Here is a 12,600-nt window from a genome sequence, read left to right on the forward strand (position 1 = left end):
AAGAAAACTGTCAGGCTCAACAGCAATATGACCTTGACTTAAACATCAGCCACAGGTAAGCTGACATCTGAGACACCTACACAGGCCCAGGGAAGGGAGGATTTTAATAGGACAAAGGAAGGAGGATAAAGGAAAGCAACTTCCAGAAAAGTGAACACAGCGCAGGTATAAATGCCAGGTCTGGCAGAGGGAGCACAATGCATTCCAGAAAACTCATGTGGCAGAAAAGAATGGACAGTCAGAGACAGGAAGATCAGGTCATGCATCATCTGGACAACAAGCTGGGCTTTTATTTTATTGATTGATTGATTTGAGAGAAAGAAGCAGATAGGACAGAGAGAGAGAAAAAAAAGATTGGGCATGCCAGGGCCTCCAGGCACTGCAAATGAACTCCAGATGCATGTAGCACCTTGTGCATCTGGCTTTACATGGGTACTGGGGTATCGAACCTGGGTCCTTTAGCTTTGTAGGCAGGCACCTTAACCACTAAGCCATCTCTCCATCCCAGAAGTGGGGCTTTATATGAACAGAAAGTCACTGTAAGGTATTCAAACAGGAGCTAACATCCTTTGTCTTTGTCTTGTTTTAATGTGTGTGTGTGCGTGCACATGGATGCACGTCCCAGGGCCTCTTGCCTCTTGAATACCAGATACTTATGCCACTTTCTTTGTGGCTGGCTTACGTAGGCAGCTTGGGACCCGAACCCAAATAAGCACTTTTAACCACTAAAGCCATCCTCCCAGCCCTTACCTTTATATTGTCCTAACTTTTCAGAATTTTTTTAAAGTTTTCATTTATTTACATATTTGAGAGCCACAGACAGAGAAAGAGGCAGACAGAGACAGAATGGGTGCCCCAGGTCTTCCAGCCACTGCAAACAAACTCCAGACACGTGTGCCCCCTTGTGCATCTGGCTAACGTGGGTCCTGGGGAATCAAACCTCGAACCGGGGTCCTTAGGCTTCACAGGCAAGCACTTAACTGCTAAGCTATCTCTCCAGCCCACTTTTCAGAAAGTTTAAATCTACAAAAGGTGCAAAAACAATAGCATTCCTGAGCACACCAAACAGCCCCTCTCAACAGCAGCCATTTACAGAACCATGGTACAAAGCACTGAGGACCCAATACTTCCAACTGATGTGTTCATCTGAATCTCACGTCACAAGAGTCCCTTGTGTGGATGTGAGGCATACACGGTTCTGTGAACCTTAACCACTGGCAGACTCAGATCACCACCAGTGAGAAGAAGGAACTTCGCAGTCACTACAAACTACTCCTGACACTGCCCAGGCACACCCCCCTTCAAACATAAGCCCTGGCAACCAACCACTCATCTGTCCTCTCTGCTTTTCACTCCTAAAACAAGGAACCACCATAATGCCTATGAGAGTCACCCAAGTTGTTGCATGCATGAACAGTTGGTGAAAAGCATACCATCACGTAGATGTGCTAATTTATCCAAGTACCTGCTTGAGGGCATTTAGGCTGATCCCAGCTACTGCCCAAGCAGATCTATGTTTTCACTTCAACCCACAGTACCATGGAGGAAAAAAAAGACAAGGACAAAAAAAAGAGTCCTTTGACACTGGAAGCTTTGGCAGAGAAAGACAAGGGCAGACAGAGATATATCACCAAGAAAAAGAGTTCAAGGGCTGGAGAGATGGCTTAGCGGTTAAGTGCTTGCCTGTGAAGCCTAAGGACCCCAGCTCGAGGCTCGATTCCCCAGAATCCACGTTAACCAGAAGCACAAGGGGGCACACGCGTCTGGAGTTCATTTGCAGTGGCTGGAGGCCCTGGCGCACCCATTCTCTCTCTCTCTGTTTGTCACTCTCAAATAAATAAATAAAAATGAACAAAAGAAAAAAAGAGTTCAAGCAGCAGGTTCCTATACCTCAGCTACTGATACTCATAACCTGGGGTGACTAGGATCCCAGGATTCCAATTGCAGACATTTGTGATTGTCACCATAAAAGGTACTTGGGCCATTCCACCCGTAAGACCCATCTGGCCTCAAGACTCAGTGGCCTAGACTGAAGAATGGATGGGGGGGGGGGTGGAGAAGAGACACTGAAGAAAGGTTTAGGGGATGGAGTTCCAAGACTGCAAACGGAGGAAGGAATGGACAAGGTGGGGCTTGCACCAGGAGACAGATTCTACTTAGTAAGAGAGGGAGCGCTGTAAAAGGCCAGTGTGTTTGACAATGGCTAGTGAAGAGGCCACAAGACGTTTAAACTCCAATATGCTAAATTCAAGCTCCTTGAAATACCTTCATAGGCTAGTGTCAAAATGCAGATGTCCTCTTAAAAAATAAATAAATAAAATACAAAATCTCAGCAACAACAACAAAAAATGCAGGTGTCATCAATGCACCACTGGTCTCTGATGTCGAGTTCTGAGATGAGTCTCCTGAAGGGCACGCTAAGAGAAAACACTATGAATTAAAAGCAAACCTGTTCAGCCGGGTAACAGAGGAACTTGCAAAGAAAAGATGGCAGAAAGACAGGAAGGCCTAAGGAGGCGGCGGGACCCTTTCAGAGTGAGCAACAGCATTGAGAGATACTGCGAGCAGCTTGGTGAATGTGCTAACCTACAGATGCTCTCAGAGCTGTTTCCAAGCAAGGGGTGAGGACTGGAGAACTGTCGGAATTGTCCCAAGAGTGGGAACGGAGACAAATATGAGCCAATCAACGTCTGGCTGTGGACAGGAAAAAGGCACTGACATTCACAGAAGCCAGGCATCCAAGGAGGCCGAGCCTGTCACTCCCACCAACTTGCCAAAAAACTACCTGAGACACAAAGGCCTGATCATCCGCCACAAAAGCTACCTCTCTTCATCTCCTCATTCTTTATGGGTCCTTCATCTTCCTACTATAGATCCACACCATGCCCAGTGGAAGGCATATTTAATGGCTGATGGAGGCCCTATTTAAAGGTGATCTTGATCTCAAAGAGCAAATGCATTAAAAAAAAAAAAAACTTGTTCAGTGAATACAAAACCATAACATGGAGTAAATGACCAACTTCTTTCAGTCTTTAGTTTTACTACTTGAGAATTGACTTAATCGCAATATTGGGGTCAATTTTGTGGGCATAAATATAGCTTATCAAAAAAACCACCCTGAATGTTTTATTCCTCCAAAAAAATCACCCACCTATTATGATCAACAACATTGAAATATGGGTTAACAAAGGAGGAAAATATATATATATCAAATATATCAATATTACAGAAGAGGGAACAGAAATGACTTGGAATCTTGGGTCCTCAGTCTCTGACCACACATTTTCCAATCTGCTTGCACCTTAGTAGTTCTGTTTTTGAAAAGTGGACGAATCCTTACTTTTAAGGAAAACGTTATAACTGAGCTTTGATAAGCTCACATACTGACACCACATGACCGCCTCTTCTACCAGGCACGCAGGGAGTCGGAGTGGTCAGAGTTTTGTCTCTCATTCTTCCATTCTCAAGAAGCCATTCCCAAAATAAACTTCCCTCAATGTTCAGTTTTAAATAGCGACCGCAAAGGACTGAAGTGCCAACGCGTGTCACAATCGCAGAAATGTCTGCGCTGCTTTTCAGAGTAACTCCTCTCCCAGACAAAGGCTCTTGCACACAAATTCTGACCCAGGAAATGAGCTCTCCAGCACCTTTGGATTTCATGAAGGGTGGACCCAGTCCCAAAGCGCCCCGTGGATCGGCCTCAGTCAAGGTACTATGGGAACTTGGGGGGTGGGGGTGGGGGGAGAAAGCTTCCTCCCAGGGCCAGTGGTCAGCCAGGAGGCCCAGGCCCTGGCCGGAATCGTCCAGCGGCCGCGGCCCGCAGCTTCCTCCAGCGTCTGCCACGTCTCCAGGCCGGGCTGGGCCGGGCTAAGTCCGCGGGCGGCACCGGCCTACGGTCTCCGGCGGCCAGCGCGGGAGGTGGGGGCCGGACGCCAGGGGCACGGCGGGGATCCGACCCCGTCCTCCGTGCCAGGCCCCGTGCCCCGTGGCTCCCCCATCCTCATCCCAGCGCCCCGTGGTCTCCCATCCCCAGCGCAGCGCCCCGCGGCCCCCCTATCCCCGGCCGTGCGCCCCGAGGTCTCCCATCCGCAGCCCAGCGCCCCATGGGTTCCCATCCGCAGCCCTGCACCCCGCGGTCCCCCATCCCCAGCCCAGCGCCCCATGGCCCCCTGGCCACATCCCCAGCCCTGCGCCCGGCGCCCCGCGGTCCCCCCAGCTCGGGTCCCTCCGGGGTCCTAACCGCGCCTCCGCCCTGGGCACGCGCCGCGCCCGCCTGACGCTCACCAGGGCCCCGAGCTCTCCTCGTGGACACCGCACAGTGGAGCGTGGGCAGGTCGGGGTGCAAGATGAGGGCTCGGACAGGACCAACAAGATGCCCCCCACCCCCAAAACACATACACACACACCCTCGAGCTCACCTCCGTGCGTGCCCGCCTCCAAGATGGCCCCGCCGGCGCCCGCCCGGCTGCCACGTCGCCCCACCCCGCCCACCCGCCGCCGCTTCCCTCCGCCGCTTCCCTCCGCAGCCCCGCCTGCGCCCGCCCACGACAGCCAGAGTGGCACCCAGGCTACCTCGGGTCCTGTGTCCCAGCTGCCCACCGAGCGGGCACGAGGCGGTCCACGTCACCTGGACCAAGTCCCCACCTCCAGGCAGGGCCTCCTGGCAGACCCTGGTGACTTCCAACACACCGGCGCTGCTGCTGCATCCAAGAGAGGAGGGGCATGTCACTGCTGCTTTGCCCTTCGAGCACATGCAGGGCACAGCGCTTCTCGTTTTGTTTTGTGATTGTTGACACTCTCCATACATGTAAGCAATGCATTGTGAAAACCAAAAATGAAATAAAAAGATCAGGTTTCTTCTCCTAGGTTGCACCTGAAATGGCTGATGACCAGAAGCAGACATTAACTAAACCAATGACTGGAGGGCACTGAGAGAAAATAAGGAATGTGAAGGCAGTCTAAAGACCCGTGTACAGGTCATTTATTGTCGGTATTTCCATACGGAAAGATGAAAATAATACCATCTGCCAGCACTAACCCAGGCAAGTATCAAAGACAAAATAACACACGTGACAGCACCTTTATTTTATTATGATGATTTGTTTTGTTTTGTTTTTCAAAACATGGTCTCACTCTAGCCCAAGCTAACCTGGAACTCACTCTGTAGTCCCAGCCTGACCTGGAACTCATGGCAATCCTCTTACCTCTGCCTCCAGAGTTCTGGGATTAAAGGCGTGCGCCACGAGACCCGGCACTTTAAAATAACACTGTTCGACAAACGAAAACTTGTAGCTTTTGTTTGGGTTCTCAAATTTCTCTCTGGGACGTTGGCAGCCGCGTGCATTCTGTGATGCCTCGCTGTCAACCTGTACCATTTGCCCATGCCCTGACTGCAGATCTGGCTCTGCAACTACTCTTCTCCCTAGCCACTGAGAATGGGTGTAGGTGGCCTTCTAGGCTACTCTGCAGAAAATGCTGCTTTGGGTGGTGCTGAAAGCAGATACCATCTTCACTTTTGTGGTCACCACCCTTAAAGCATGTTGATTTCTTCACTCGCTTAACAAATACTAATTAGTGGCTGCAACGTACTGAGCAGCATTGGTCCTAGAAATGTCGCAATGAGCCTGACAGACAAGCTCTTAATGCTTGTTTTGTTTTTTTTTTTTCCTTCACATAGGAGAGAGAGGCTGTGGACTGGAAAAACAACCAGAAAAGACAAAAGAGTAATATGATGTGGACAGTAACTGAGGTGGGCTACTTGGGAAAGGGTGATCAGGCAACGCGTCTTGTGACGGCTGAGACCTGAGCGGACTTGTCACCGCACAGTCTGAGGTTCCCTGCTCAGGAGGAAAAGCATGCAGAGTTGAGGAAAGGAAGTATGCACCGGAACCAGTGCAGAACATGTGACAGACAGAGACAGGAAGCTCCGGGTAAAAATCTACTACGAAGCCTTTGGGTTTGATTCTGAGAGGAATAGGAAGCATGTGGAGGGCTTTGAGAGCAGAGCTGACAAAACTTGACTTCAGTTTGCAATCATGATCCAATCAGTGTGTGCTCCTTGCACGTGCAGCTGGTGAATGGACCCCCGACAATGGGACGGTGGTGCTTGGAATAACGAATGGCTGAAACTGGTGCCCGGTTCACAGATTTCAAAAGCTGAGTCCCCATGACTCCACTGATGGATTAGATTTGTCAACCTGTACCATTTGCCCATGCCCGGACTGCAGATCTGGCTCTGCAACTCCTGACCCTCCCATTACAAATTACCACAGTCAGTTGTCTAGAAACAACAGAATTGTATTCTTCATGAAGCCAAGGGTTGGAGTGGTTACCCAGTTACTTCTCATGGGCTGATGATTTGGCAGCCTTGGGAATGTCAATTAGGCATCAGTTCAGGTTGGAGTGGATGTTTACTCAGGTAGACTGATGAGTTAGACACAGGATTTGATTTGTGACTTTAAATAGGACATATGATATCCTGGTGAGTCAACAGAAGTCAGGGCTTTTTAAACAATATATTTTGGGGCTGAAGAGATGGCTCAGTACCACATAAAGCCAGATGCACAAGGTGGCGCATGCGTCCAGATTCATTTGCAGTGGCTAGAAGCCCTGATATACCCATTCTCTCTCCCTCCCTCTCTCTCTCCCTTCCTCTTTCTCCCTCTCACTCATTCTCAAATAAATAAATAAGTAAATAAAGTTTATATATTTGCAAGCAGAGAACTGTGAGACAGAGAGCTATGGTGTTTTCAGTCTACTTTATTGCTGTGCTCTCAGCAGGTTCTGGATTTCGGCATTGCTGTGTTCTGAGTGTCCTACGTGTCTGTCTCTAAGACCCAGGCACTGGTTGACAATCTCGCTATGGAAGCAGCACTCTTGCTCTTCTCAACAATTCCTCTGTGGTTTCACCTGGGTCCTTGTGAAAGAGGTGGTTTATCTCCTCATTCTAGTTACCATCTGAAAAAGAAAAACAGATTCTCCAAGGGAGAATGAGGTCAAGCATAGGTTCAATGGGATTAGCATTGTTAATTAAGTGGGATTTAGGTGGGTTACTCTGTGAACATTTTTGGTAGAGTTGAATTTCCTTTTTTTTTTTTTTTGATTTTTTTTAAATTTCTTTTTATGACCCATGTGCAGTACACACACGGCCAAAATTCTTCATGATCATTTTCTTCCTGTCCCCCAAATGTGAGTACACTAAAAATATTCTTGATGGAGACAGCACAAGTAATTTTTTTTTTTTTGGAAGATTTGAAATTTCTCTTTGAATAAGAAAGCATGCAGCTAAAACTAGTTCTGTGAGCAAGGAAACACTATTTTGAAGTACTCATGTATTACCAAGTGTTTTAAGTTTTTATTTCCCCTAGAGGTCATTGAGCACAAGAGAAGACTTGAGGAAGCGTCACAGGCAAGAGGAACCTACTAAGCAAATGACAGGTCACTGTGATGTGGTAAAGAAACTAAAACCATCCACATGAGGACAATACTAGGTGAGTTACCCAGACACGTACAGTGAGAGGCTGCAGGTGTGTCCTTGTTGGAGGATACTGTCATGGGGAAGTTGCACACTAGCTAGAAGCAAAGATTTCTGCATGATGAATTAGTGGTGCCTATTTGACTCTCTTTTGTTGGCCCTAAGCTGGAAGCTGGTACAAAAAGTATGGGAGCTGACCATTAATCTAATTCTGAATGACTGGGCCAGTTTCCACTGAGTTTGTTTTTGGCTTACTGTACTGGTTGCTGAGGTTGTGGGCCAGAGTTCTATGTATATGCTGTGGCCATTGTCCAATCATATAGGCAGACCCTCGTTGGTCTTTGCATGATATCTCAGAACAGGAAGAAAAAAAAAAAAGACTCTAGATAAAAACTAAGGAAACTGAATAAAAGTAGGGATTTTAATAATAGCAGAGCCATTATTGTCTCATTATTATAATGAATGTGTCATACTTAGATAAGAAATTATTGATAGGAAAAACTGGGTAGCTTACGTGGAAATTCTCTGTTGTATCTTCTTAATTGTTCTATGGGTCGAAAAATGAGTTTTATTTCTTGAAACAAACACTGAAGAGGCATCCTGGATACTGTGCTGCCTCTCACACTCCACATTCAGTCCTCCAGCAGGTCCTGTTAGCTCCATCTTGGCCATCAAGCCCATGTCTCACTGTCCCTCCACTCCATTGCTGCAAGCCTGGCCTGGCCCAATCATCTCTCCCTTAGCTGAGCCCCCTCGTCTCTCACTTAGCCTGGCTCCGTCATCTGTCACTTAGCCTGGCTCCATCATCTCTCACTTAGCCTGGCTCCATCATCTTTACTAGTCTTGTCACCTCCACCCCTGCTTTACTATAGTACTTTTACACTCAGTTTTTTTGAGGGCTAGGAGGTCCAGAGGGACTGTGGTCGATACAATATGAAAGGCCCCCCATAGGCTCATGTGTCTGAACACTTACCACCAGCTGTTGGTGTTGTTCTGGAAGACTACAGAATCTTTAGGAAGTAGAGCTTTGCTGGAGGAAGTGTGTCACTGGGCACAGGCCTTGAGGTCATGTAGTCCAGCCCTTCTTGCTTCTCTGTTTCCCCTTTGCTGATGTGATGATGTCACTTTGGTTTCCTGTTCCTGCCATGCTTTCTCTGCTGTGGTGGACTCTACCCTGTAAAACTGTAAACCAAAATTAACCTTTTTAAATTTTTTTTTTTTTATTTTTTAAGCCGGGTGTGGTGGCGTACTCCTTTAGTCCCAGCACTCACACTCGGGAGGCAGAGGTAGGAGGATTGTCATGAGTTCAAGGCCACCCTGAGACTAATATAGTGAATTTCATGTCAGCCTGGGCTAGAGCAAGACCCTACCCCCCCCAAAAAAAAACAAATTTATTTATCATGACTGTAAACAATATCCCATGGTAATTCCCTCCCCCCCCACTTTCCCCTTTGAAATCCACTCTCCATCATATACCCTACCCCTCTCAATCAGTCTCTCTTTTATTTTGATGTCACCACCTTTTCCTCCTCTTATGATGGTCTTGTGTAGGTAGTGTCAGGCACTGTGAAGTCATGGATATCCAGGCCATTTTGTGTCCAGAGGAGCACGTTGTAAGGATTCCTTCCCTTCCTTTGGCTCTTACATTCTTTCTGCCACCTCTTCAGCAATGGACCCTGAGCCTTGGAAGGTGTGATATATTTCAGTGCTGAGCACTCCTCTGTAACTTCTTCTCAGCACCATGGTGCCTGTTGAGTCACCCCAAGGTCACTGCCATCTGAAAAGAGAAGGTTCTCTAACCAAAAGTATGGATAGCATTAAAATATGGGTATGAACATTAAGAGAAGTGCTTACTGGGCAGTTTAGTGAGCATAGTATGTACATTTACCCAGATAGCAGCAGATGTTATACCCCTAGGGCTCATGACTAATCCTGTTGTAGGTTTTCAGTATCATGGATGTGTTTCCTCCCATGGAGTGGGCCTCCAATCAAATTAGAGGGCAGTTAGTTTCCCCCAGACAGGTGTGCCACTATTGGACCCGTTGGCTCATTTGGCCTATTTGGCCAAATATAAGGCTTGCACTGTCCACTATTGTGTATCTTCACTGTTGACTTCTTTCTCTCCCCCTTGAGCTGCATGCAGTATGGCTTCTTCCAGCTTTCTGTCAGCAGACTACATGGAGGAGGTTATCAGCTCAGTTCCAGCAGGATTTCTCAGTGGCCTTGCAGCCCAAGTATGTGGAGTCTTCAGCAATAGAATCTTACCATATCTTCCTGGTGGGAAAACAAGGGCCTTGGCAATGGCCTATAATGTTTTAGGGGCATCAGGGACCTCCCTGGCCAACAACTCACTGGAAGGTATCCCATCCCTGGCACTGAAATTTTTCTAGTAACAATCTATGGCTCCTGTGCATTCCATTGTCCAAAAAAGTAGATTTGCATATGATTTATTTATATCCTCTTAGGTTTTGATTAGCCTCTCTCCATCTTTCCTTTTCTCAATCTCTTCCCCTGACCTCACTTAGACCTTTCACCCTGATCAATCTGTTCTTCTACTTGTGTATACACAATACCATCCTATTAAGTCTCCCTCTCCCTTCCACTAAAATTCACTTTTTTCCTTCCCTAAGTTGCTTCTGACCAGGTATTTTGCCCCAGCAATAAGAAAGTACCTAATATTTGACCTGACCCCTGGAAACTCTGCTCTCACTTCCACAGTCCTTCCCCTCAGTGGCTTGGATCCACCAGATATCCAACTCACTCACACCTTAGGCCATTTCTAGTTGTTCCCTCTTGTTAGTGTTGACTATTCTCTCCTGTCATCTAAGTCCCCAAGAGACCTTCCTTAAATACCCTGTGGAACATTCAAACTACTAGCACACATAACATCACAACATGAGTCTACTTACTTACTGCACGGTGGAAAATAAGCTTCATGCGCAACCTTTTCTGTTCCCCGATGTGTTCTCAGTGTTAGTCCCCATTACTCAGTAGACACTCTGCCAGTATTTGTTATGTGAGCCAGTCAGTGAGTGAATTTAGCATCAAGGAGTTTCATCACTGCCCTGCAGTTCTACAGCTGTGAGTGCTATCATCATTCCTTTCCCAAAGGCTAACAATTTTATTCAAGTCAAAATTATGATTCCAGGGGGATGGAGAGATGGCTTAGTGGTTAAGGCACTTGCCTGTGAAGCCTAAGGACCCAGGTTCAACTCCCCAGAACCCACTTAAACCAGATGCACAAAGTGATTTATGCACACAGGTGGTGCATGTGAACAAGGTGGCATGCATCTGTAATTCATTTGCAGTGGCTAAGGCACTGGTATGCCAATTCTGTCTCTCTCTCTCTCACTCTGTCATAAATAAATTTAAAAAAGAAAAAATATGATTTCAAAGACAATTTAGTTCTTCATTTTCTTCATGTTCATAAAATTCATTTTATTCAGTATGAGTCAATTAAACATGGCCTTAGAAATGTGATCAGAAGCTGTGTGTGGTGGTACATGCATTTAATCTCAGCACTTGGGAAGCAGAGGTAGAAAGATTGTCATTTGTCCTGAGTTCAAGGCCACACTGAGACTACATAGTGAATTCCAGGTCAGCCTGGGAAGCAAGACCCTACCTTGAAAAACAAAAAACAAAACAAAAAAAAAAGCCATGATGGAATTCTACTCAGCAACTAGAAAATATGACACAGTGAAATTTGTATAAAAATGGAAGAACTTGGGACAGATCATACTCAGCCAACTCACACAATCACAGAAAGACAATTGTTGCATGGTCTCACTCATTTGTGGCTCCTAACATGGATCAGCCTGAGATGCTGACATACCTAATAGGCATCTTGAGGCCTAGACAATAGAAAGGGTAGGTATTGAGGGGAGGGTAAGGGTGGAGGGGGACACAAAACTGAACCCAGATGGAATGGGTACCATAAAATCCTATATCCTGGAAGACAGACTAAAAGGATGAACCCTCATCAGGACCTTAGAGGGAGCACCTGAATCAAAAAGCCCTGGAGAGAGTGAGATAAAAGCTAACCTTAAATTTCTCCTGTTTCTTTTTCATTTTTTTCCCCTTAGTGCTGGCCTGTAGCTCCCAGTACCAGGATGCAGTTAACACTCACAATGAGCTGTTGATCAGAGAGACCTACAAGGTTTCCCAAAACAAGATAGACTTCTGTCAGAGCACTTGATTACCCATCCGAGGTTAATGGTAAGATCCTACTGCTGAAGACACAAATGCTGTCAGTACAGAACATGGAGAGACCTGGCTGGAATCTGGAAGTGAGCTAGTATCCAGAAAGACAGCCTGTCTAGTATTAAAAGAGCTACATGAGCTACTGGGGGAAAGTGGCCAACATCTGTCTGAGCAACTCAAGGTCTAAGCAACTCAGAAGCAAACAACCTGACATGATGCTCACAAAAGTGCAATAGTGGCACACAGCCATGGTGGGTAAGCAACTGCTCTTGGATTGGCTAACAGATCCTCTCAGTGGAAAGGAACCCATATCTGGAACTTGGACACAATTCAGAATCATATCCAGATAATGAGTTTGCTTTCCAATATCAAGCTCCCACTAATCTTGGGTTACAAGAGGGTCTACACCCATTCAATTCTCTCTGAACTAATAATGGTTATCCCATTTAACCTGGGCTGACCTCACTTGCCATTGGAGAATCTGCTTCTCTTTTTCAGACAGAAGTGGGACCTGAGAAGAGACATGACCCACCGCACTTCACTCTGGCCCCAGCTGAGACCACAGAGGAATTGGGGAAATGAGCAAGAGTGCCGCTTTCTCAGTGAACCTGATATCAGCACAAGGATGAAGGAGATAGGCACTGAGGACACTCAACACCTATCAAAGCAAAGATCCAGAGACTCCTAAGAGCCCATCACTGAAGTAGACTTAAAACAAACCCAACATGGCTCAGGAAATTTTGCAGAAGAGGAGGAGGGAAGATTGTTAGAGCCACAAGTTGGGACATTATGCACAGAGACTTTGACTCTCCCCCATAACTGACAGCTGCCCCCACAATGCATCACCCACAATCCCCATGGGGATGACCAGCATCCCCAGTGAGGAGGGACCCTTTGGAGGGGAGGCAGGGATGAGGGAAAGGATG

At 46.9% G+C, this 12,600-nt stretch overlaps 1 protein-coding gene and 1 long non-coding RNA gene across 3 annotated transcripts in view; one reads left to right on the forward strand and one right to left on the reverse strand.

Annotated features, from left to right (window-relative positions):
* The window catches only part of Prrc1 (proline rich coiled-coil 1), a 37,848-nt gene extending 33,361 nt beyond the window's left edge, over nucleotides 1–4,487 (reverse strand). Inside the window, exon 1 of one of the 2 annotated variants that reach the window (XM_004651527.2) lies at nucleotides 4,419–4,487. The gene's annotated coding sequence lies outside the window, so the exon portion shown is untranslated. The other variant, XM_045133904.1, reaches the window with a different exon arrangement.
* A 1,197-nt stretch (nucleotides 4,488–5,684) lies between these two features.
* Nucleotides 5,685–11,616, forward strand: LOC123454740. The gene is made up of 3 exons (XR_006633461.1): nucleotides 5,685–5,930; nucleotides 7,368–7,490; nucleotides 11,557–11,616. It is a non-coding gene; the product is annotated as an uncharacterized LOC123454740 (long non-coding RNA).
* The last annotated feature ends 984 nt before the right edge of the window (nucleotides 11,617–12,600 follow it).

Source organism: Jaculus jaculus, chromosome 14 (assembly GCF_020740685.1).
Source record: "Jaculus jaculus isolate mJacJac1 chromosome 14, mJacJac1.mat.Y.cur, whole genome shotgun sequence".
Classification (NCBI taxonomy): Eukaryota; Metazoa; Chordata; class Mammalia; order Rodentia; family Dipodidae; genus Jaculus; species Jaculus jaculus.